The 21,486-nt window shown below is 44.6% G+C and overlaps 1 protein-coding gene, 1 long non-coding RNA gene and 1 pseudogene across 2 annotated transcripts in view; 2 read left to right on the forward strand and 1 right to left on the reverse strand.

The window, feature by feature from the left end:
- Positions 1–751: 751 nt before the first annotated feature.
- LOC100478326 lies at positions 752–1,382 on the forward strand (annotated as a pseudogene).
- Positions 1,383–3,162: 1,780 nt separating this feature from the next.
- LOC117804438 lies at positions 3,163–15,884 on the reverse strand. The gene is made up of 4 exons (XR_004628875.1): positions 15,792–15,884; positions 12,056–12,228; positions 5,839–5,989; positions 3,163–4,540 (listed from the first exon to the last, which is right to left on the reverse strand). It is a non-coding gene; the product is annotated as an uncharacterized LOC117804438 (long non-coding RNA).
- A 5,325-nt stretch (positions 15,885–21,209) lies between these two features.
- The window catches only part of OCIAD2 (OCIA domain containing 2), an 8,481-nt gene continuing 8,204 nt past the window's right edge, over positions 21,210–21,486 (forward strand). The window contains exon 1 of the mRNA XM_034671832.1: positions 21,210–21,403. The gene's annotated coding sequence lies outside the window, so the exon portion shown is untranslated. The remainder of the gene's footprint in view (positions 21,404–21,486) is intronic.

Raw genomic sequence — 21,486 nt, forward strand, 5'->3', positions numbered from 1 at the left:
AGCATTTGGTAAACCATTTATACCCTAGTGGTATTTCATCCACCGGAGAAGAGAAATTTAGAGATTTTTTGAAACTTCAGAGTGAAAATGGAGTTTGGACTTTAGAAGGGTGGAGTGAAGTGAACGGAATTTTTTCCAATATTTATTTTTAGTATCCTTTCAGATCTAAAGTCATTTTGTCCGGGAACATAAAGATTGAATTATGATTAGTTTAGTGCACTTACCAAATTATCATGTGTGTCTTTTATTTTAAAGTATAATTTATTTAGAGATTTTCAAATATGTTACTTGAGGGTTTTCAACATTCCAAATTGTTCCTACAGGTGGAGCTATATATGGCCAAACGGAAAGAAATTCAGCACCTTTAGGTTTTGTTAAAAGCAAGCCAAAATCTACAGAGAAGAGAGGAAAGAAGCATGTTAGAGCCTTCGTTGGATGCAAGTGCTATACAGAGGTGATCTCATAGATTATCTCATAGACTCCTTGAGAGCTGGGACTGTTGGCCCATTTTACAGGTGAGGAAGGTGGGGCTTAGAGCAGGCTAGCAGGTCATGCAGCTAGTAAGTGGTAGAAATGGGTTGGAACTCAGTCTACTGGACTCCACCGGCTGCTGCTTCTCTCCCATCGCTCAATGACTGTGGGAGCCCATTAGCCACCGGGGGCCTGCGCAAAGAGTGTGTTTGTCCACTACCCTCACGCATCATCTCAGGAGTTGAAATGCCATTAGTCCTTTTCTGCCTCCACTGCCACAATGGCACCTGTGAAAAAAACCTGTGGGGGCAGAAAAAGAAGCACGTTCTGAAGTTCACCCTTGATCACATTCACCCTGTAGAAGGGGGAATCATGGTTGCTGCCACTTTTGAAGAATTTTGAGGGGAAGGAATCAAAGTGAATGGAAAAGCTGGAAATCTTGGTGGGGGGTTGTATACATTGAAAGGAGCAAGAGCAAGATGACGATACTTCTTTTCTTAAATTTTTAAATTTTTTAAAGATTTTGTTTGTTTATTTGAGAGAAGAACAAATGGAAGGAAGAGGCAGAGGGAGAGGGAGAAGTAGACTCCCCACTGAGCAGGGAGCCCGATGCAGGGCTCCATCCCAGGACCCTGGGATCATGACCTGAGCCGAAGGCAGACCCTTAACCGACTGAGCCACCCAGGGGCCCCAAGATCACCATAACTCCTGACGTGACTTTTTCTAAATAGTATTTGAAGTATCTCATCAAAAAATACTTGAAGAAGAATAATCTACATGCTTGTTTGTACACAGTTGCTAACAGGCAAGAGAGTTACCAATTACATTACTTCTAGATCAACAAGGATGAAGAAGAGGAGGAAGATAGGATTAAAACTCGTTTGCCTGGCATGTTTTGCATGAGTTCTTAAATAAAACTTGGGAACAAAACCAAACAAACCAAAAGTGCCATTAACCCTTCACCATGTATCAGTGAGCTCCTACCATGTGATTCTGATTCTGGGATCCTCTAACACAAAGGGCTCATTAGTGCAGGACAGTTGTCCCCCCATGAAGAGGGTCGGCTCCTTAGCCAGACCGCTCAGGATAGTGTCTCCAGGGTAGCCCTGCTCAGGCAGGGATGAAGGCCATCACAAGTCCAGCCCCTGCTAGCAGTTGGGGGGTGGCTGTTGCGTTCAAGAAATGTCATAGCCGTTTCACTATCTTGTAGTCACTAGAAAAAGCATAGTAATGTGGTTCCAGGAAAGTGATTCTAATTTCCCACTCTACTATTTGAAAATGTCACCTCACTCCTGATGTCAGGAGTGGGCCCATGACACACACCTGGCCAGTCATAATCCCGTTTCCTAGGACACAACGGGAGATCCAGAAGTGGACAATGACCCAAGTAGAGCCAGAGATTTTTCCTGAGTTTGATACGTAGGTAATGGGAAAAAGAAATTCCAGGTTGGGAGGCTGTGACATTTTGGCTGCCTGTAGCCATCTTCCCTACCATGCCCCTGGGGAAGAAAGCATCTCTGCAAAAGGAAATGAAAGACAAGAAACAGAGTGAGGGAGCAAGAAAGTCCTGGAGGTACCCCGTCCTGGGAACGGGCCCTGGTGCACGTAAGCTCCTCCTGTAGTCCATGAACTAACCCAGAAACCACCCCAGTTATGTGGACCAATATATCCTCTTCTGCTTTTAAACCAACCGGGGTGGTTTTCTGTCCCCCCAACTTGACAGCTTTGATTAACGCACTTGGTTACCTTTCCGAGGCACTGAAATTCCCTTGGTTTTCTGCCATGTCTCTTGCACCCCCTTGGCCAGGTTTAGCTTACAACCTCCCCCATGAGCCCCTTGAACATGAGCCATATTGCCACACTTACATCCATCTCTTGAGTCATGCAGAAATTAATCACCCTGAAGAAATAAGGGCACTGTATTCCAGTTAAAATATTTAGGGATACAGATCACACAGGATAGCGATGCCACGCGATGCCACATAGAGTGATAATTTATCATCTGTCTGCAGACGTGGCTAACTCCCAGATAGGGGATGACACATGAGGGATCTCTGTGGTGTCAGCTGCTTCTATTTCAGTTTGGAATCTGTCCTCATGGATTTCCAGCCTTATTATCCGTTTCACTTTCAGGATGGCACAATTTGTATGTCTTTACAGAATGTGTGCTGATTACTTACTTTCCATATGCGTTTACACCAGGGTTTCTCAACAGCGGCACTATTGACCTTTGGACCAGATGGTTTATTTGTTTTCAAAGCTGTCGTGCCCGTTGTAAGATGGTTAGCTGGTCTCTACCCACTAGCTGCCAGTAGCACCTTCTTCCATTTGTCACAATCATAAATGTGTTTGGGCATTGCCAAGTATTCCCTGAGGGACGAAATTGCCCCTAGTTGAGAACCACTGCTTTAGAGAAATCACCAAGTTTGGACATTTGGTCTGGAAGATACTTTTCTCTTCCATCATTGTCCTCAAAAAAAACCACCTGCTAGTTTACCATCTGTATCTTTTTTTTTTTTTTAAGAGAACAGGGCGGGGGCAGAGGGAGAAGGAGAAAGAGAATCTTGAACAGGCTCCATGCCCCGCACAGAGCCAGACATGGGGCTTGATCTCACAACTCTGAGATCGTGACCTGAGCCGAAATCAAGAGTCGGACACTTAACCGACTGAGCCACCCAGGCACCCCACAACCATCTATCTATCTTTAAACTCCTAAATAATTGAGACTATTTCTCTAGCAACTGCTAGACTTAGGCCATTATTTCAGGTAAGTTTCTGCAACTCATTTATACATTCAATCATGCAAACACACATGCACAGGCATTTTCCCAAGCTTTCATTCCACAGTCCTCTGATTGGACTACCCCGTATTTCATAATTGCCTCAGTCACAATAACTGAGGCTTATAAAAAGACTCCAATCAAGGTCTGATTCCAGCACCCAACTTCTTTCCAAAACTGACCCTTGTGCCCCCATATTTATTCCTGCACAGTCCAGCATTGAAGCCAGCTCTCAACATGAGCTTATTCTCTATTAGGTTTGTCAGGTTTAGCAAACAAAAACGCAGGACACCTGATTAAATTTGAATTTCACATAAACAATGAATAATCTTTTAGTATAAGCATATTCCAGATGTTGCTAAACACCGTACAAAGACACAAGACAGCCCTGACAACAAAGAATTAGACAGTCTACCGATTGCAGGAGACGGACCTGCATTTTATCTGGCCATCCTACACCTCTATCCACTCTTGTCTTGAATCTGCTGGTTTGTGTTATTTTTCACTACAGTCTTTTCCCATCTACTGCTTGGAACCCTAAGGACATCGCTTTGCCCAGAGCTGCCCTTGTAAGCAGTGTGCTTGTCAAATTCTGGGTTACTCGGGGTTTCAGCCAGGGTCCAACCAGGAACCCAGAAAGCAATTGGAATTTTAATGGAGGGAACTGGATATACAGATGAGGTAAGAGGCTTGAAAAACAGTCAGAAAATAATGAAGTAACTCACAGATTAGCAAAAGCATAACGTATATTCTCATCCCTAGGCTTCTGGTCGAAGCTTTAAGAGCAGGCACAAATTCACTGCTTTTTCGTTTTCTGTCTTAGGGGCGTGAAAGACATGTGTCAAGATGGAACACAGGTCCCTGTGTTAGTTTCCTATTGCTTCTAGAACAAAATCTTTTCTGAATCTGAAAAGTCTTCACAGATTCCCTTTGTTCCAAAAAACTAATCTGTTAGCAATGTGGATTTACTTAGATGTTGAACTGGATGAAAGTGTGAGAGAAAACAACTCACTGAAAGATGATTAAACTCAGTCTTGTTTTGCCTCAAAGTTGGGGGAGGCGGGATTGACCATTCAAATGAAAACACTGAGTTTCCAAATGCAATCCTATTCTTAATTTCTGCAGTTATGTCATAGGTCATAAAAAGTAAAGTGATAAATATCTAACAATCCTGAAATGCAGAGTCCGAGCCGGACGACCACCCACACCTCTTCTTCGTAAGTCAGATGGACATGTTGGGCACGTCAGTCTCAGTCCCAAGCAGTGGTCCCCAGCTTTTCGGTGCTGTCCTTCAAATCAATAAGAAGTCTTCAGTACAAACCTCCAATATGCGTGCTTAGCAAAGTGTAATGAGCATTATAATACATACAGACACAAAAAGAAAATAAAAAGATGATATAAAAGTGAAACAAACAACACTTTTAAATGCCTTGTTAATCATGATGGCATCATATGACACTTGTTAATATTTTAGGGCACAATATGCCCTTAAGGAAGGGCTCCTCATTGGGGCGCCTGGGTGGCTCAGTCGGTTAAGTGTCTGCCTTCAGCTCAGGTCATGATCCCAGGGTTCTGAGATCGAGGACTGCATCAGGCTCCTTGCTCAACAGGGAGCCTGCTTCTCCCTCTCCCTCTGTCTGCTGCTCCCCCTGCTTGTGCTTTATCTCTCTCTTTCTCTCTCTCTCTCTCAAATAAATAAGTAAAATCTTTAAAAAAATCAAGAAAAATTTTTTTTAAAATTTTTAAAAAAGAACAAAAGATTCCTCCTTAATGATAGTAGGTGTGAATCCAGTTGTAAACTTATTGATAATTTTGAGTATTTTTGCCTGGCTTTTTTGTCACATCTGATTTGGCCCGCGTTTTTTTTGTTTGTTTGTTTGTTTGTTTGTTTTACCTATCAATGTGGATAGCCAAGAATTTGTTTTAAGAGTAAAAGTGCCTGTTTTGTCATTTTCATTGTTTGTTTGCACATGTGTTACTGTTTTCACTTTGATCCATGGTTTCCTTGCAGGAAAACTTTAGTCATTTGTCTATTTTATGAGAGTTAATTTAATTAAAACCAGTGACTATTATCAAAAAATGGTTGTGCTCATACAGCTGGGTATGCATAAACTGTAACACGTCACACTGTGCTGAAAGCAAATGTAAGAGTGAGGAAACCACCTTCAACCCTTCTGTGTTCTGGAACTCCCAGGGTCTCCTCAGAGGGGTTCCATATGATACAACCAGGACACAAGACCATCCGACATTTGGATCAAGTGAGGTTGCCCATATCAATCCAAATATTTGGAATTCTAACACTTCTGGGATGCACGTGCTGCACTCTGTTGAATTGTAATACAATCCTGCCTTATCAGTGGGGATACACCCCCAAGACCCCAGTGCATGCCTAAAACCATAGGTAGGACCAAATCCCACATTTACTATATTTTTTTTCTATACATATAATGAAGCTTAACTTAAAAATTAGACATAACAAGAGATTAACAATAATTAATAATAAAAGAGAACAATTGTAACGATATACCATCATCAAAGTTATGTAAACATGTTCTCTCTTTCTCAAAATATCTTGTACGGTACTCACCCCTTTCTTGAGGTGAGATGATAAAACGCTTCCATGATGAGGTGAGGTGAACGACGCAGGCATTGGACATAGCGTGTGACAACTGCTGACCTTCTGACATTGGGTTAGAAGGAAGATCGTCTGCTTCCGGTCTGTGGTTGACCATGGTTAACTGAAACCACAAAGAGTGAAAACCGCAGCTAAGGGGGGAATATTGTATAAATAACCGAAATGCAAGTTTCTAAAAAGGCTTTTACAAGAGCAATGAATTCAGGTATGTGGCAGAAGATCTATAATCTATTCAATTAGCATTGCTCTCATAAAACAAATGACAAAAACTGAAGCCCAGAGAGGCTGGATGACTTTCCCCTAATCCCACAGATGGCTCTTGGCAATTAGGACCAGAAACCAGCTCCTCTGCGCCTCAGGCCAATGTGATTCCCATTACACCACAAGGTTATGAATGAGTAAATTTAGCAATTTTGTGACTGAATTAAGTCCTGCTGGCCTCCCTCCAACATAGTGCTATATGATGAGGTGGAAACACTCATGCCAAAACGAGAAGAAGACGCCAGGAGGTGACAGGTCCAGCCCTGGAGATGGGAGAAGATTGTTAGCTCTTTGTAAGATATGACGGGGGATACTTTGTCTTTCCACGGTGTCTCCAGTCCCCGGTTACTGTTTGTCTCACTGCCAAGGATCTTTCAATTGATTTGATTAAGATCCTCCTGAAAAGAGTTCTTTTGTGTCTTCTCTACCAGATATTCAAGGACATTATATTCAATGTCACATTGATTATAGTGATATATATTGATTATATTCAAGGACAACCATCCTGAAAAGTATCTGGTGTGGCAATATATAAAGAATGATAAAATGTCCCTGGACATGTAATAAGATGAAGGTAATTTTATTTTCCTCTTGTACCAGTAAAGTTCAATCAGGGAAGCAAGACCACCGTGAGTATTGTAGGATAGATTAGTTGTTATGGTGTTAGACCTTACACAATCTGGGGAGGAGATGAGGAAGAAAAGTTTCTAAAAGTACCAGAGGAAAGTCCTAACCAGCCCTGGTACGAGTGGACAAGTCAGAGCTCGTTGATGCTGAGTGAAACCAACAGCTGGAGAGGAACTATAAAGGAGACTGGTGGAGAAGCATCTGGAAGGCTGTAGGCTCTTTGTGACTTCCATCTCTGTGAGCTCACCGCAGAGCATCTCACCAGGGGTCTGGAGTCACTGTTGGTCAGTAGGGCCAGGAGTTGGGAAGAGGAGCTGGATTCAGAGCGGGGAAAAAGCATGAACAAAATGGAACCCACTGGGACCTCTGCGGCCCTTCCTAACTGCTTCTACTGACTTTCAAAATGGCTGCTGCTTCATTTCTGCCTCTCAAATACCCTACAAATGTCTCTTGTGGCAACCATAACTCTGAACGCTCCAAGGTATGGCTGTATCCAGGTGTCTGGAAAGGGTAGTTCCGAAGTCGACATTGTACAAAGCCACCACAGCTCCTCTCAGGGACAAATGCTATGTGGCTGGAAGCAACACTTTGATGAGCTGCTTGGGGTAGAGTGTAAGACACCCAAGGCTCTGGCCCCGGCTACAATCCATGATAAATATGCTGCCGTCTGAGGATGTGAGGCTATCTGCCTGCAGGGCTATTGCTTTGTGTGTGGAATATTCCAGTTTGGAGCCAGATCTGAATCATGGAGGTGAGGCAGCAAGTTGCCCCCTACGGTACTTCTTTGCTGTCTTTGCCTGCTGCAGGGTTCAGCTTCCCTAGAACTAAACCTGGAAGCATTTAGGGAATACAGGGTTGGAGAGAAACCCACAATCACTATTAAAATTATAAATGCTCTTGCTCTTTGGGCCAGCAATCCCCCTGCTGAGAATTCTGCTCTCACCATTTACCAACCACGTGAAATTGTACATACCTACAGATGTGCAAAATTCTCTTACTAATGTATTCCTTGCAGCCTAAGCAAAAATTAGAAACAACCCTAGCATTTACCGATGGGGGCCTGGTTAAAAAGAATATGGCACATCCACAGGACAGAATTTTATGAAGCTAGGAAAAAAGAATAAGAAAGTTTTCTATGCTGGGGGCACCTGGGCAGCTCAGTTGGTTAAGTGTCTGACTTAGGCTCAGGTGAGGATCTCGTGGTCATCAACAGCAAAAAGGGGTCGTGTGGGTCACACTCCAGAGCACCCCCGCCCCCGCCGTGGGCTAGGCTATACCAGCCGAGGCCACACCGTTGCATAGTTCCTTCACCCACTCTCTTCTGCTTTCACCTCTTCCCTTTTTCAAGTTTATGAAGCCCATTTTGCTGATGAGGAAACTGAGGCACAAAGAGGTTAAGGACTTTCTCAAAAGTCACACAGCTTGCAAGTGATGGACCCTCGACCCCAGGCTGTTTGATTCCAAACACTGGGCCATGACACTGCATTCTTGTCCTGATTTATGTATTGACAGTATTTACTACACTATTTTGGTTATTGTGTCCCTCCTCCCACTAAAATACAAGCTCCTGGAGAATATGGATTTTTGTTCTGTTCAGTCCACAGCTATATCCCTTAGGACCTACAGAAGTCCAGCTGCTATACTAGGCCCTCAAATATTTATTAAATTACATAGCTCCTGTGACTTCAAGCCCTTCTTTCTGGATTTAAGGGGGAAACAGACTTTTTAAAAAGATTTTATTTATTTATTTATTTATTTGAGAGAGGGAACAAAAGCGGTGGGAAGGGACAGAGAGAGAGGGAGAAGCAGACTGCCCTGCTGAGCAGGGAACCTGACGCCGGGCTCGATCCCAAGACACTGAGATCGTGACCTGAACCCAGGCGCCCTAGGGAAAACAAATTGTAAAGAAGGTAGATTGGTTATTCAAATCACCCAATAACCTCAATCATGTAAATAAGAACCTCTTCCTTCCCATCTTGATTCTGTTCTGCAGCAAGTTGGATGCATTATAGTTAAGGCACATGGTGATTGTTTCAATATTTGGCTTCCGTTTTAGAACCGTCAGTGCCACGCAGCTGTGTAATTGCTAACGAAGATAATAATCTCTGGCATTCTGAAAGCCGGAATTTGCAGTGATGCTGGCAAGGCCTTACCAGAGACAATCAAAGCTGGGAGAAGACCTCTACGAATCTAGGTGGAGAGTGCATGAAAGTTCATGGCCAACATCATTTGTTATTACAATCTAGTACTGTTTTTTGTGACTTCAGGGGACCCCCAAAATAGCATCTCATCTGATTTCTGAACTACTTCAGAAATAGACCAAAAAAAAAAAAATACACAAGGAAACCGAAATATCATATTTACTGCTAAGAAAGCTGACATGGCAGAATGTGTGGCTTGGATTTAAGAGGGAAATGTTTTCCTAATACTAAACCCCAGAACTAGACCAACTCACTCATAGATGATTACAGACCTCCCCAGGCAGGGCCTTGACCCTTTAAACTTATGGTGTGAAGGGGCGTCTGGGTGGCTCAGTCCGTTAAGCATTCGCCCTGGGATTGAGCCCCACGTCAGGTTCCCTGCTCAGTGGGGAGTCTGCTTCTCCCTCTGCCCCCCCCAACTCATATGCTCTCTCTCTCTCTCTGAAATAAATAAATAAAATCTTAAAAAAACAAAACAAAACCTATAGTATGAAGGAACAGAGTAGGATACATTCTCTGCAGGTTTGCCAGCTCCCGAGAGGACTCCAAAGGGAAGGCCTGGCTACTCTATCCAGATGTTCCTTCTAAACCTGATGTGGGAAACAAAGGCAAATGAAAAATTAAATTTCCTTACTACTTACAGCCCACTGTCAAGTCCTTGAAACAGGCAGAGTTACATTCCTCTAGGAACTCAGCTGCCTCGATGTTAATACTTTGTTAAGGGCAAAAGGCAATCTTAGCCCAACCCCCAGGATCCTGTGAGTCTACTGTAACATATAAAAATTCCTTTGGAAACTTCTTTTATCTCTACACCCCTAGATACAGGTTAGCAATCATCCCCCAGGCATATGACCCACCAAGATACATCTGAAGGGTCTCATGACTAAGGTTTTACTAGACAGTAATAAATGACATTTTCCCAACAATAGCTAGCCCCCTTAAGGTCCTGGAAACCTTGCTTCCAACATTCCTTAGAGATTTTCACTATCCCTAACCCTCTCCCAACCTGAGAGCATCTAATGGGCCACTCCTCATGAGCCAGCGCAACACTTTCTGCCCCTGGGTCCTGTCCCCGTGCTTTAATAAAACCACCTTTTGGGGCGCCTGGGTGGCACAGCGGTTAAGCATCTGCCTTCGGCTCAGGGCATGATCCCGGCGTTATGGTATTGAGCCCCACATCAGGCTCCTCTGCTATGAGCCTGCTTCTTCCTCTCCCACTCCCCCTGCTTGTGTTCCCTCTCTCGCTGGCTGTCTCTATCTCTGTCAAATAAATAAATAAAATCTTAAAAAAAAAAAAACACCTTTTTGTACCAAAGACGTCTCAAGAATTTTTTCTCGGTTGTCTCTGAACTCCAACATCTTTCCTACATCAAACCCACTAGCCACACACGTCACTGCATCTCTCCGAGGAAGGAGTGAGTGATGGTGCAGAGATGGGAGGAGCAGCACATGATGGATTCCCCCCTCCAATGTAAGGGAGCATTAAGAGTGGGGATAACTTTATAACTTCAGCAGTAGTGTCCCATGGGCCACTGGACTGCTCGCGAAGGAACTTCAATTACGTTTCCGCCTTGTGAACTTGGTGTCACAGAGTCCGCAGTCACCTCCTACAGCTACCATGCTGCCTCGTAGTTTTCATGGCAAAACTAGGGTGAAATCAAAGAATTTTGCAGCCAAAGTTAATCCAGTCTGCTGCTCTCCTTTTTACAGATCATGAAACTGAGGCCCAGAGAGGTGGGAGATGTTGCCCCATCACAGAAATGTAGGCAGGTCACCCAGAGCCAGAACTGAAACCCTGCTCTTTTTTTTATCTCAATCCACAGCTTTTATCTATCCCATGGTCTGTTTTTCAGCTTGTCATCAAATTGTCCCTGGTGTCAAAAAAGAGAGGAAAAAGAAAACCTCCACCAATAATGAGAAACAAAGATATAATATACATGTCTAGTTCACAGCCAAGACTATGCAGTGGGGGTAGGAAATGTTCCCGGAGAAGACAGAAGTGATTTCTCTAAATGATGGAAAATAAGGGCCTCATCAACTCTCACTGTGCCTTTCGCGATTTGATACTCCCCACTGAAATTTTTCATCTGTCTAAGTCTGTGATGCTATAGTTAGCTGAGTCTCTCTGTTCAGGGAGACTTAGCTATCTACTTTCATAAAATTCAAGAGAACTAGATAGATTTTTATGTGAACATAAGCTCAGTACCCTAATGACGTCTGTTTTAAATTATTTATGCACAGCTCAAGCCTCCTAGGCATTGTTTTAAAAAAAAAATCCTACATTACTATGAATCATATGAGCTCATTCTCAATGAATGGTAAAAGGAATGAGCGTTATCTTCAGAAACCTGAAGGAGAGGGACATCTTATTTCAATATTCTTTCACTTCCTATAATGCAATATGTATGTATGTATGAAGGTTATAAAACTGGGCCCAATATAAAGATCATAAATCATCATGTTCGAAAATAGAAATAAAGAATATTGTCAACATTATAAATATATATGGTATAACAATAGCAATGATTTTTTTATTCTGTATATCCATAAATACTGCTGAAGTCATCCAATGTATTTGTTCATTCCCACGCTTAATATAAAAAGCTAATGGTGTATTTTAAATTATAGAAAGTTTAGGTAGGTACAGAAACTATCCGGCCCCTGGGTGGCTCAGTTGGTTAAGCTCCAACTCTTGATTTTGGTTCAGGTCGTGATCTCAGGGTTCTGAGACTGAGCCCCACGTGGGGTTCTGCACTCAGTGCAGAGGATGCTTGAGATTCTCTCTCTTCCTCTCCCTCTGCCCCCCAACTCACATTCTCTCTCAAATAAATACATAAATCTTAAAAATAAAATAAAAATAAATAACATTCCTGATCAAAAAGTACTTGCCCTTGTAACAGAACAAGCAGCAGCCTCGAACCGTGATCTGTGGGATAGATGTGTGTATGGCTATGATGTTTAGGGACCCACGTGCTTCTCTGTGCTTGCTTTGGGCTCCCCAAGTAGGTCAGGCCGTTATGGGGATTGTTATACACTGCGGCAAGAGGGCAATCTGGTTGCTAAGGGAGTTAAAGCCTTACCTGACAAAGTACAGGCTCTCCCAGCAAATTCAGGTCACTGTGCTGTGGAAATGCACTGCGATGCCCTTTTTTATTGGAATGGATGGAAATTGCCGCAAACAGATAGCTGGAACAGCGAGAACAGCAGTCCACTGGCCTGGCAATCCTGAATTGCAAAAGGTATTGCTCCTTGCCTAGAAAGAGAAAAAATTGCTTTTAGACCTCACCACTGTTCATCAGCCCTAAAACACTGCTTGGGATATTTCTCAGTATAATGTAAGGAAGACCTCAAAAGGTGGGTCTCCAGGAATATGGAGCTCCCATGGCAACTAACAACATACCAGAAAACCCTAGAAGCTGCACTGATTATAGCAGTTTATGCCAACCCAGCATCTTCGAGGGTCATGTTCCTCAATAACAAAAACAATAACAATAATAATAGCTAACACTAATTTACCAACTACTTTGTGCCAAGAACTGTTTCAATGGGCTCCTGAGTTAGATATCTAACTCATTTAACCTCTAGTTTATGCAGTAGGTTTTCTAATATTATACCTCTATTACAATTGGGGAAACTGAGGCACAGAGACATGAAGTACCTTGGCCAAGATCACACAGTTACTAAACGACAAAACACGCTCCAGGTTCCTGGCACTTTCCCTTCCCAGGTAGAGAAACTGTTTTAATGGGCTAACCCTTATTGGTACATATGTACACAGGTACATACGTACCATCTCCTTACCCGAGTACTTCAGCAAAGCAGACTTTCAAGTTAATTGGGTCAAGGAATAAAGATCTAATGTGAGAGCTTCCAGATCAGTTCAGTTCTTCCAGATTTTATTCTTTTACACTCATACTATTATTTTTTAAAGGTTTATTTATTTATTTGAGAGAGAAAGGCAGGGGAGGGGCAGAGGGAGAGAGAAACCTTCGCAGACTCCGTGCTGAACACAAAGTCCAACACAGGGCTCGATCTAATGACCCTGAGATCATGACCTGAGCTGAAACCAAGAGTCGGACGCTTAACCAACTATGCCATCCAGGCAGCCACACTCATATTATTTTTTATGCTGACATATTTTACTTGAAAAATTGGGGTTTTTTTTAAAGGAATTTACTTTAGGGGAGCCTGGGTGGCTCAGTCGGTCAAGTGTCTGCCTTCAGCTCAGGTCATGATCTCTGGGTCCTGGGATCAAGCCCCACATCGGGCTCCCAGATCGGCAGGGAGTCTGTGTCTCCCCCTCCTGCCTCCGCTTCTTCCCCTGCTCATACTGTCTGTATCTCTCTGTCTCAAATGAAAAAAAAAAAAAAGAAAGGAATTTACTTTAAATTGCAGATATCATGACATTTCACCCCTAAATACTTCAGCATGCACCTCAAAAAAATGAGGACATCCTATATAACCGAAGGAAATACTCATCATGCCTAACACGCCACAATACTAATCATCTTAATGAGTTTTAATATCATTTATGATCCAGGCCATATTCCAATTTCCATCATTGTTCCCCACATAGATGTTGTTGGTGTTCAGAACCGTTCACACCAGGCTCTCATCCGGGACCACATGTCCCATCAGTGCTTGGGTCCCTTCAATTCCTTTTCCTCTGAAACAGCCTCTGTTTTTGTGATGATGATTTGCTGAGAGTTCAGGATGGTGGTGGAATGTTTCACCTCTGAGATTTGCCTGAAGCCTTTGTCATAGTATTTAGCTTGTTTCTACTTTTTTCACTTATTATCTGTGTTTTAGATACTCTTCTGATGCTTAGAAGGGCAAAAAAATATATCAAGTCTGCAGACTGTTAGAATAGAAAGTCTCTGAGGACTAAAGAGGGGAATGAGCAGAAACAAATGACTAAAGAAACATTTTTGGATTCTTTCTAGATTTAATTCACTTGAGTGATACGTGGATGAATGACCACAAGTAATTGAGAGTAGAAAACCCACAGCCTCCACAACTTCCATTCTGAGCAAGGACTAGGCATTGTAGGCGCAAGGCAACTTTGTGAAATGGAGGCCAATATGACCAGTAGGATTTGGGGTTGTTGCCTAACAGGCTTTATCACACCAGGTGGGGTTTGGTGATACAAGTTCTGATTGGAGACTCCAGTCTTTCCAGAGTCAACGTGTCAAATAGGCAGGCTTAGTTGCCTAGGCAACCAACAAGGTGAGACCGATGAGTCATAAATTCAACTTGTTGCTAACTTGCAGTCATGGAAGTCCTTTGAATCTTCCTAACAAGACAATTCATTTGAATGTGCTTTAAATGCTCAGGAAATAGCCCTGAAAATCATTTATTCAAGGCAGGTAAACATAAACTGTTTCTATGGTATTATTAAAATAGACTGGATACATTTCAAGATACTTCCCGCCTCCATTTACTCACCAAACAGTCTATGTGCCTACCTTTGCCAGGACCATGGACATGTTGCAGGTGTTCAGCAGGGTTCAAAAAAAAGCCACGATTCTCTTTGTCTCAAAGTTACATTTGTTCCAAGCCCCCATTCACTCTGGAAATTGAATTTCATGAATTGGGGGGTGGGTAGGGTGATGAGGTAACTCTTCTCGCTCAGGGTTGGGAGAAAGGTAGTCCCTGCCTTCAGGGATCTTATCTCTTATAATAGAGGCAAATAAGGAGGTCATTAAACTACAGCACACAGGAGGGATCCCTGCCCCAGAGGCTAGGGAGGGTTTTTCTGAAGGAGTGGTTACGAAGGAAGGCTTAAATGACACTCCCTACCTCTGTACCAGGCACTGTTCCGAGCAGTTTTTACTAACTATAGATACACAGTGGGGCTACGATCAGAGCCCAGGCAATCTGGCTCCAAAATCCACACCCTAAACTCCTAGACTCTACAGATGTCCCAGCGAGACCTGAGGAGTAAGTGTGGGCTTGCCACAGCGAAGTGTAGGTGTCTGAGGGTGGGGCCGGTGGGGCCGGCAGGGCCGTGGTGTGAAGGCACCCTAGCAGGCGTCAGGAACCGGGAAGCCGGAGCTGAGCTACCTGAAATGGGTACAGCTCAGGCTCCAGCAACCCTTCAGAAGCAGATGCCCAGGATACTGAGCCTTGTCTCCCTAATGCTGGGGAAAGGGAATCAGGTGAAGGGGCCTGGCTATGGTAATGAAAGGATTCTAGAGAATTCCTCTTCAAAGTAAATCTTTGCTGACAATGCCAGATGCTGGCAAGATGTGAGGCAACAGGAACTCTCATTCATTGCTGGAGGGAATGAAAAATGGTACAGTCACCTTGGAGACAGTTTGGACAAAGCTAAACATACTCTCTTTTTTTAAAGATTTTATTTATGGAGCACCTGGGTGTTTCAGGTCATGATCCTGGGGTCCTGGGATCAAGCCCTGCATCGGGCTCCCTGCTCAGTGCGGAGTCTGCTTCTCCCTCTCCCTCTGCCTGTCCCCCCGTCCCCCTGCTCATGCTCTCTCTCTTTCCCAAATAAATACATAAAATCTTTAACAGATGTATCTCTATTAAATCTAAGCAGGGGGAGGGGCAGAAGGAGAGGGAGAAGCAGGTTCCCCGATGAGCAAGGAGCCCAAGGCAGGGCTTGATTCCAGGACCCCAGGATTATGACCTGAGCCAAGGCAGATGCTTAACCGATTGAACCACCCAGGTGCCCCAAAGCTAAGCATACTCTTACCACATGACCCAGCAGTCACGGTCCGTGGTATTTACCCAAAAGAGCTGAAAACTTATGTCTACACAAAACCTGCACATAGATGTTTCTAACAGCTTTGTTCATACCTGCCAAAGCTTGGAAGCAACCAAGATGTCCTCCAGGAGGTGAATGGGTCAAAAAACTGCAGCACAACCAGACCGTGGAACATTACTCAGTGCTGGAAAAGGAATGAGCTGTCAAGTCATGAAAAGGCAGGGAGGAAACAAATGCATCTTATGCAGTGAAAGAAGCCAGTCTGCAAGGCTACGTGCGAATGATTTCAACTACTGACATTCTGGAAACAGTATAAAGGTCAGTGGTTCCCAGGGCCAGGGGGAGAGAGGGATGCATAGGCAGACCACGGAAGAGTTCTAGGGTAGCGAAACTACTCTGTATTATACTATAAAGGTGGATACATATCATTATATGTTTTCCCAAACCCATAGCGTGCATAGAGTGTACAGCACCAAGAATGAACTGGAATGTAAACTAGGAACTCTGGGTGATAACGATGCCCAACCCAGGTGAATCAGTTGTAACAAATGCCCCATTGTGATGAGGGATGTCGATAATGGGGGAAGCTGTGCATGCGTTGGGGGCAAGGGAGACATGGAAAATCTCTGTGCCTTCTACTCAACTTTGCTATGAATCTAAAACAGCTCTTAAAAACAAAGTCTATTTTTTTAAAGTAAGTCTTACCCAACCTTCTGTCAATTAGATTTTGATTATTACACCTCTCTGCTAGCATGGCATTATGCCCTGCAAGGAGGTATCTGTGCTCAGATTTACACCCTGTTGTGAGTATCCTTCACCGTAAAATCAAATTGCTTTTCTCCTACCCGACGCTAGCCAGGCGGGAGGCTGTTCTAGAGAGAGGCTTGGGGGCAGACACCAGGACACAAAGCTGACAATGCACCGTTGGAATGAGATCAGAATATCTGCCACAAGGTATCACTGGCCTCTGTCTGACCACATATTCTCTCTGCTATACCAGGAGCATACTGGGTTTTTGCACCCAAAGGGCTTTGCATGTCATAGGTTACGGAAAGCAGTTCTGGAATATTGAAGCGCTACATTTACTTTCAGGACGTCTTTCACAGCATTCTGCAAGTGAAATGAAGGATAAGCCTGTGTCAAGGAAGACTGGAGACATGGCCAAATCAACGAGCACTCATCTTCGTATTTCAGATTTTCTCCATTAGGGCCGAATTATGGTCTTTGAGGGCTGCTTTTTCTCTTGCTGAGTCTGGCAGCCTCAACATCAAATCCAGATGAACCTAAAGCAGCCAGGGCTCTGGGTCGCTGGCCCGAAATCTCCAGCTGAGAGCCTGGCAACATGCCCCTCCTGACAGCAGTCAGTTCATGAAGGAAAGCAGACCCCATGCTCAATCTTTGTGTGACACCTCGTTTAAACCCGACTGCTCTGCTTTTGTGTGACTTGACATTATTTATTCCTCAGAGAGGGACTGAGTGACTCACAAGGTCTTGTGATTCACAGAGCCTCTTGCAGAACTAGGCAGATGGCAAGTGGAAAGCTGGGACAAGAGAAAGGATGACTGGAGGGGGAAGGCTGCTCTGGTCCCTCTGAAGTCATCAGAGATGCCCCCTCCCCCAGGAAACTTCCCCACCAGGGAACCAGCCAGAGCCCCTTTTACCCACCAGGGAAGAGGTGGTTGTGAGTGAGGCTGGAGCTCCCTGTGGTGAGGACCTAGAGTCCTACTGGCATTTTTAATCCACCCCCCATCCTCCCTACTCCCCCATCCCCCCCACCCCACCCCTGCCCGCTGGAGGGCCTGCTCTCCAGCTCAACCAATAATAACATCTATTTCTCAGGTTGTTTAAAAGGCCCTGCAGGAATCTCACGTTTATGTGGATTCCCCATACGTATGTAATTAAATTTTATTTTCTCCTGTTAAATACTTGATTAAGTCATTTAATTAAAGGCGCTGCAACTATTTTTGTGAAAGAAGGAAGGCAGGAAAAAAGGAGAAAAAGGAATCTTGGACCCCTTGAAATAAAGGACCAGGTATTATTCATTTTACATTCTGTGCCTCATTAAATTTATTTATGTGCTTCTGAGTTCATGCAACCTTCGAGTTAGCGAAATCAGTCCCTGCCCTCAAGGGAGTCCATAGTCGGGGCGACTGAGTGGCTCAGTCGTTAAGCGTCTGTGACTCAGTGGCTCAGTCGTTAAGCGACCTTCGGCTCAGGTCATGATACCACGGTCCTGGGATCGAACCCCACATCAGGCTCCCTGCTCAGCAGGAAGCCTGCTTCTCCCTCTCCCACTCCCCCTGCTTGTGTTCCCTCTCTCTGTCTCTCTCTCTGTCAAATAAATAAATAAAATCTTAAAAAAAAAAAAAAAAGGAGTCCACAGTCAAGAGGTGACAATGAATGACATCAGTAGTTATAACAGCTGAGGGACAGCAGGGTGGCATTGCTTGGAAGCACGTGACTCCAGAGCCTGGGTTCAAATTCTGACCCTCTCACTTCCTGGCCATGTGACTAGATAAGTTACTAGCACCTCTCTCATGGGACTGCTGGGAGGATGGAGTTAAAAGATGAAGAGAGACTAGAGGAGTGCCTGGCATCCAGTGCTTAATACGTGTTGGTTGTGAGTATGAAATTTATATGCATATATATGCATGATATGTACATACGCACACGCCCATATGCATAATAAGTACACTGCAGAATGCAATGAGAGCACAGAAAGTGGGAAAGTAAATTTGAGTCTCGCAGGGCTGCCAGGAGGAAATGACCCCCAGGCCCAGGCTTTTAGAATGAGTGAGAGAGGGGTGGAGAAGCAGAGGAAGGCTGAAGGGCTAGCACAGGCAAAATCGTGAGAGGAGAGAACATCAGTCACTGCGCAGGGCCCTGCGGGAGAGGGGAGGAGGGCATAGATAGATGAGCTGGAGACTCAGACAGGAGCTGAATCCCACAGGCCCTGCTAATGAATTTGGATCTTGCCTAAGGCCAGTGCAGGGCAATGTAAAGAGTTCAAGCTGGAGCCTGCTGTGAACATCTTGGCCCTTTCTAAAACACCACATTTTTCATAGCATTAGCCAGTGATCATCTGCTTTGTGGTCATGATCCTGAAGCCCAGTAGGCCACTGAAGCAAAGGCTGGAAAAGGACTCTGTTCAGTGTTACAGTCTTCGAGGGCCAAAAATAGTTTCTTTTATCCTAATTCTTTGGGAAATGATAAATTCTTTGTGGGAAGGATCCATGTCTTTTTTATCTCTAAAAGCATCTAGAACACTATGTAGGTACATCAGATTTGTCCAACAAATATTAACTGAGAAGTTCATGTAATCCTTGCACATTTCATATAGGTAATTCCGAGTTATTTGAGGCGATTAACTGAGCATTCTGATGGAAAGTAGAAATGAGGGTTGGCACATGGACTTGATTTTAGCAAGATGTTAAAGGACAAATGGCCCTAGGGTATTTGTGGGAAGTTAGACTTCCGTGTAATGAGGAGGCCGTCATGTTCTTTTTTAACAAAACCAGTTAGAAAGCTCTTCCTTTTCTACCACAAAATGGCAGAGGGTTACTTCTGACTTGTGGTAACACAAAGTGAGACTAACGATAGAATGATATCCCCTTTCCACTTGGAAAGGAAAAAGGGGTGAAAAGAAACTGGTAAATCCCAAAGAGTAACGTGGCCTGGGGGATCTACTAGGGAAAAACGAGCCTCCAATGCAACAGTATCTTTTTTTTTTTTTTTTAAGATTTTATTTATTTATTCGACAGAGACAGAGACAGCCAGCGAGAGAGGGAACACAAGCAGGGGGAGTGGGAGAGGAAGAAGCAGGCTCATAGCGGAGAAGCCTGATGTGGGGCTCAATCCCAGAATGCCAGGATCATGCCCTGAGCCGAAGGCAGACGCTTAACCGCTGTGCCACCCAGGTGCCCCTAAAACAACAGTATCTTGACACACAGCCTTCGAATCCAGCCCCATTCATTCATTCATTCATTCATTCCACAGCCATTTTGGAGCCCCTCCTATATCTGACATGCTAGGTATACAACAATGAACAAAACAGGTATCATCTTGTTTTGTGGCTCAAGAGCATTACACTGATGCGGAGCAAACAGGCTTTAAAACATAAACCCAATAATAAGTACGTAAGAACAACACATGGTAAGTACTGTGGAAGAAAACAACAGTGCATCCCGCTATGAAAGAGAAGGGAGACTTCCTTTCGGCTGGATGGGGGACAAGGCAAGCTTCCTGAGGAAGAGGCAGAGAAAGATGAGTAGGAAAAAGCCAGGACAGGACTGATGAGGGGGGGCCTCCAGTGAGGGGGAGGCTCTTTGCCAGGCCTCAGGTGGATAGAGCTGAATGAACTTGAAGAAAGAAGGGAGGAATAGGAAGGAGGCAGGAGTGGGTGGTGGAGGGGCCAGCAAGGGGGTGAGCACTGTGGAGGGGCTGAAGCCAGGGGCGTAGAGACCAGTTAGGATAGTAGGAAATGTGAGAAATGATGGGGGTCTTCTAGTAGATTTACAACCTGTCTTCCAACTCAGCACACTCCCTGAGTCCCAGTGCCCCTATCCCACAGAAGAATCTCAGCTGAGTTTGAGGTAAGCCATACAGATGCCAAAGGCACCCAGCAGCTTTCCCTCCTGTGCATCGGATGCTGGGAGGGGCAGGAAGCCAGAGCACGGGGGCAGAGAACAATAGAAAGAGAAGCCTTGGGAGCCAAGGTGACCCAGCTTTCACTCCTAACTCCCAGTGTGGCCTTGCACTTTTCAGTCTATACAATGAGGATAACGGTACTCACTCCAAAGGTTGTAAAGAGGATTGCATGGGGAGGGTGAAATGGGTGAAAGTGGCCAAACAGTACAAACTTCAGTTATAAGATAAATGAATCATGGGCATTTAATGCACAGCATGGTGACGATAGGCAATAATATTGCATTGCATATTTGAAAGTTGCTAAGAGAGGGGGGCCTCAGAAACATGCAACTCTTGATCTCAGGGTGGTGAGTTCGAGCTCCACCTTGCGTGTAGAGGTTACTTAAACAAATGAAACTTTTAAAAAAAGTTGCTAAGAGAGATTTTAGAAGTCTTCATCCAAAGGGAAAAAATTGGGGGGGGGGAGTTTATACTTAGGGATGTTAACTAGACTTATTGTGGTGCTCATTTCACAATGTATACAAATATCTAATCATTATGTTATACATCTAAAATTAATACAATGATATATNTAGAAATAAGTCAATATTACTCCAAAAAAAAAAAAAAAAAAGGATTGCCTGTAAGTGAAAGTAAACACTTGACCCAGGGAGGGCGCGTTCAGTAGATGGTTGTTGTCGTTATTGTTGGGACGAAAAGATTAATTTGAACCACATCGAAGAGGTTGAATCTACCAGGTGTCCAGACTCCGGAGTGAGGTGGGAGCCTCTAAGCGCCGGATTTCAGCCTGAGTAGTTGCGGGTGGGGGCTGATGTCACCCACAGAGAAAGAAACCGCAGGCGGGGGTGGGGTGCACTTGCTGCGCGAGCCGAGGGGCGGAGCAAGAGGAGAAAGACGCGGCCGGGGCAGCTGCGCCAGAGGCGAGGACCGGGCGGCGGGGAGAGGCGAGTGGGGACCCGGCGGCCGAGGGGCGCGAGGACGGCGCTGGGAGGCGGGGGCAGTCCCGCTGCGGCGGCGGTCGCGGAAGGAGGCTGGCTCCGGATCCCTACCTGCGCAGGTCAGCCGGCCCCGGGTGACAGGGGGAGGCACCTCCAGGAGCTGGCGGCGGGCGGGGGGGGGGGCTCCTCTGCCGCTTCACTG

Source organism: Ailuropoda melanoleuca, chromosome 11 (genome assembly GCF_002007445.2).
Source record: "Ailuropoda melanoleuca isolate Jingjing chromosome 11, ASM200744v2, whole genome shotgun sequence".
Taxonomy (NCBI): Eukaryota; Metazoa; Chordata; class Mammalia; order Carnivora; family Ursidae; genus Ailuropoda; species Ailuropoda melanoleuca.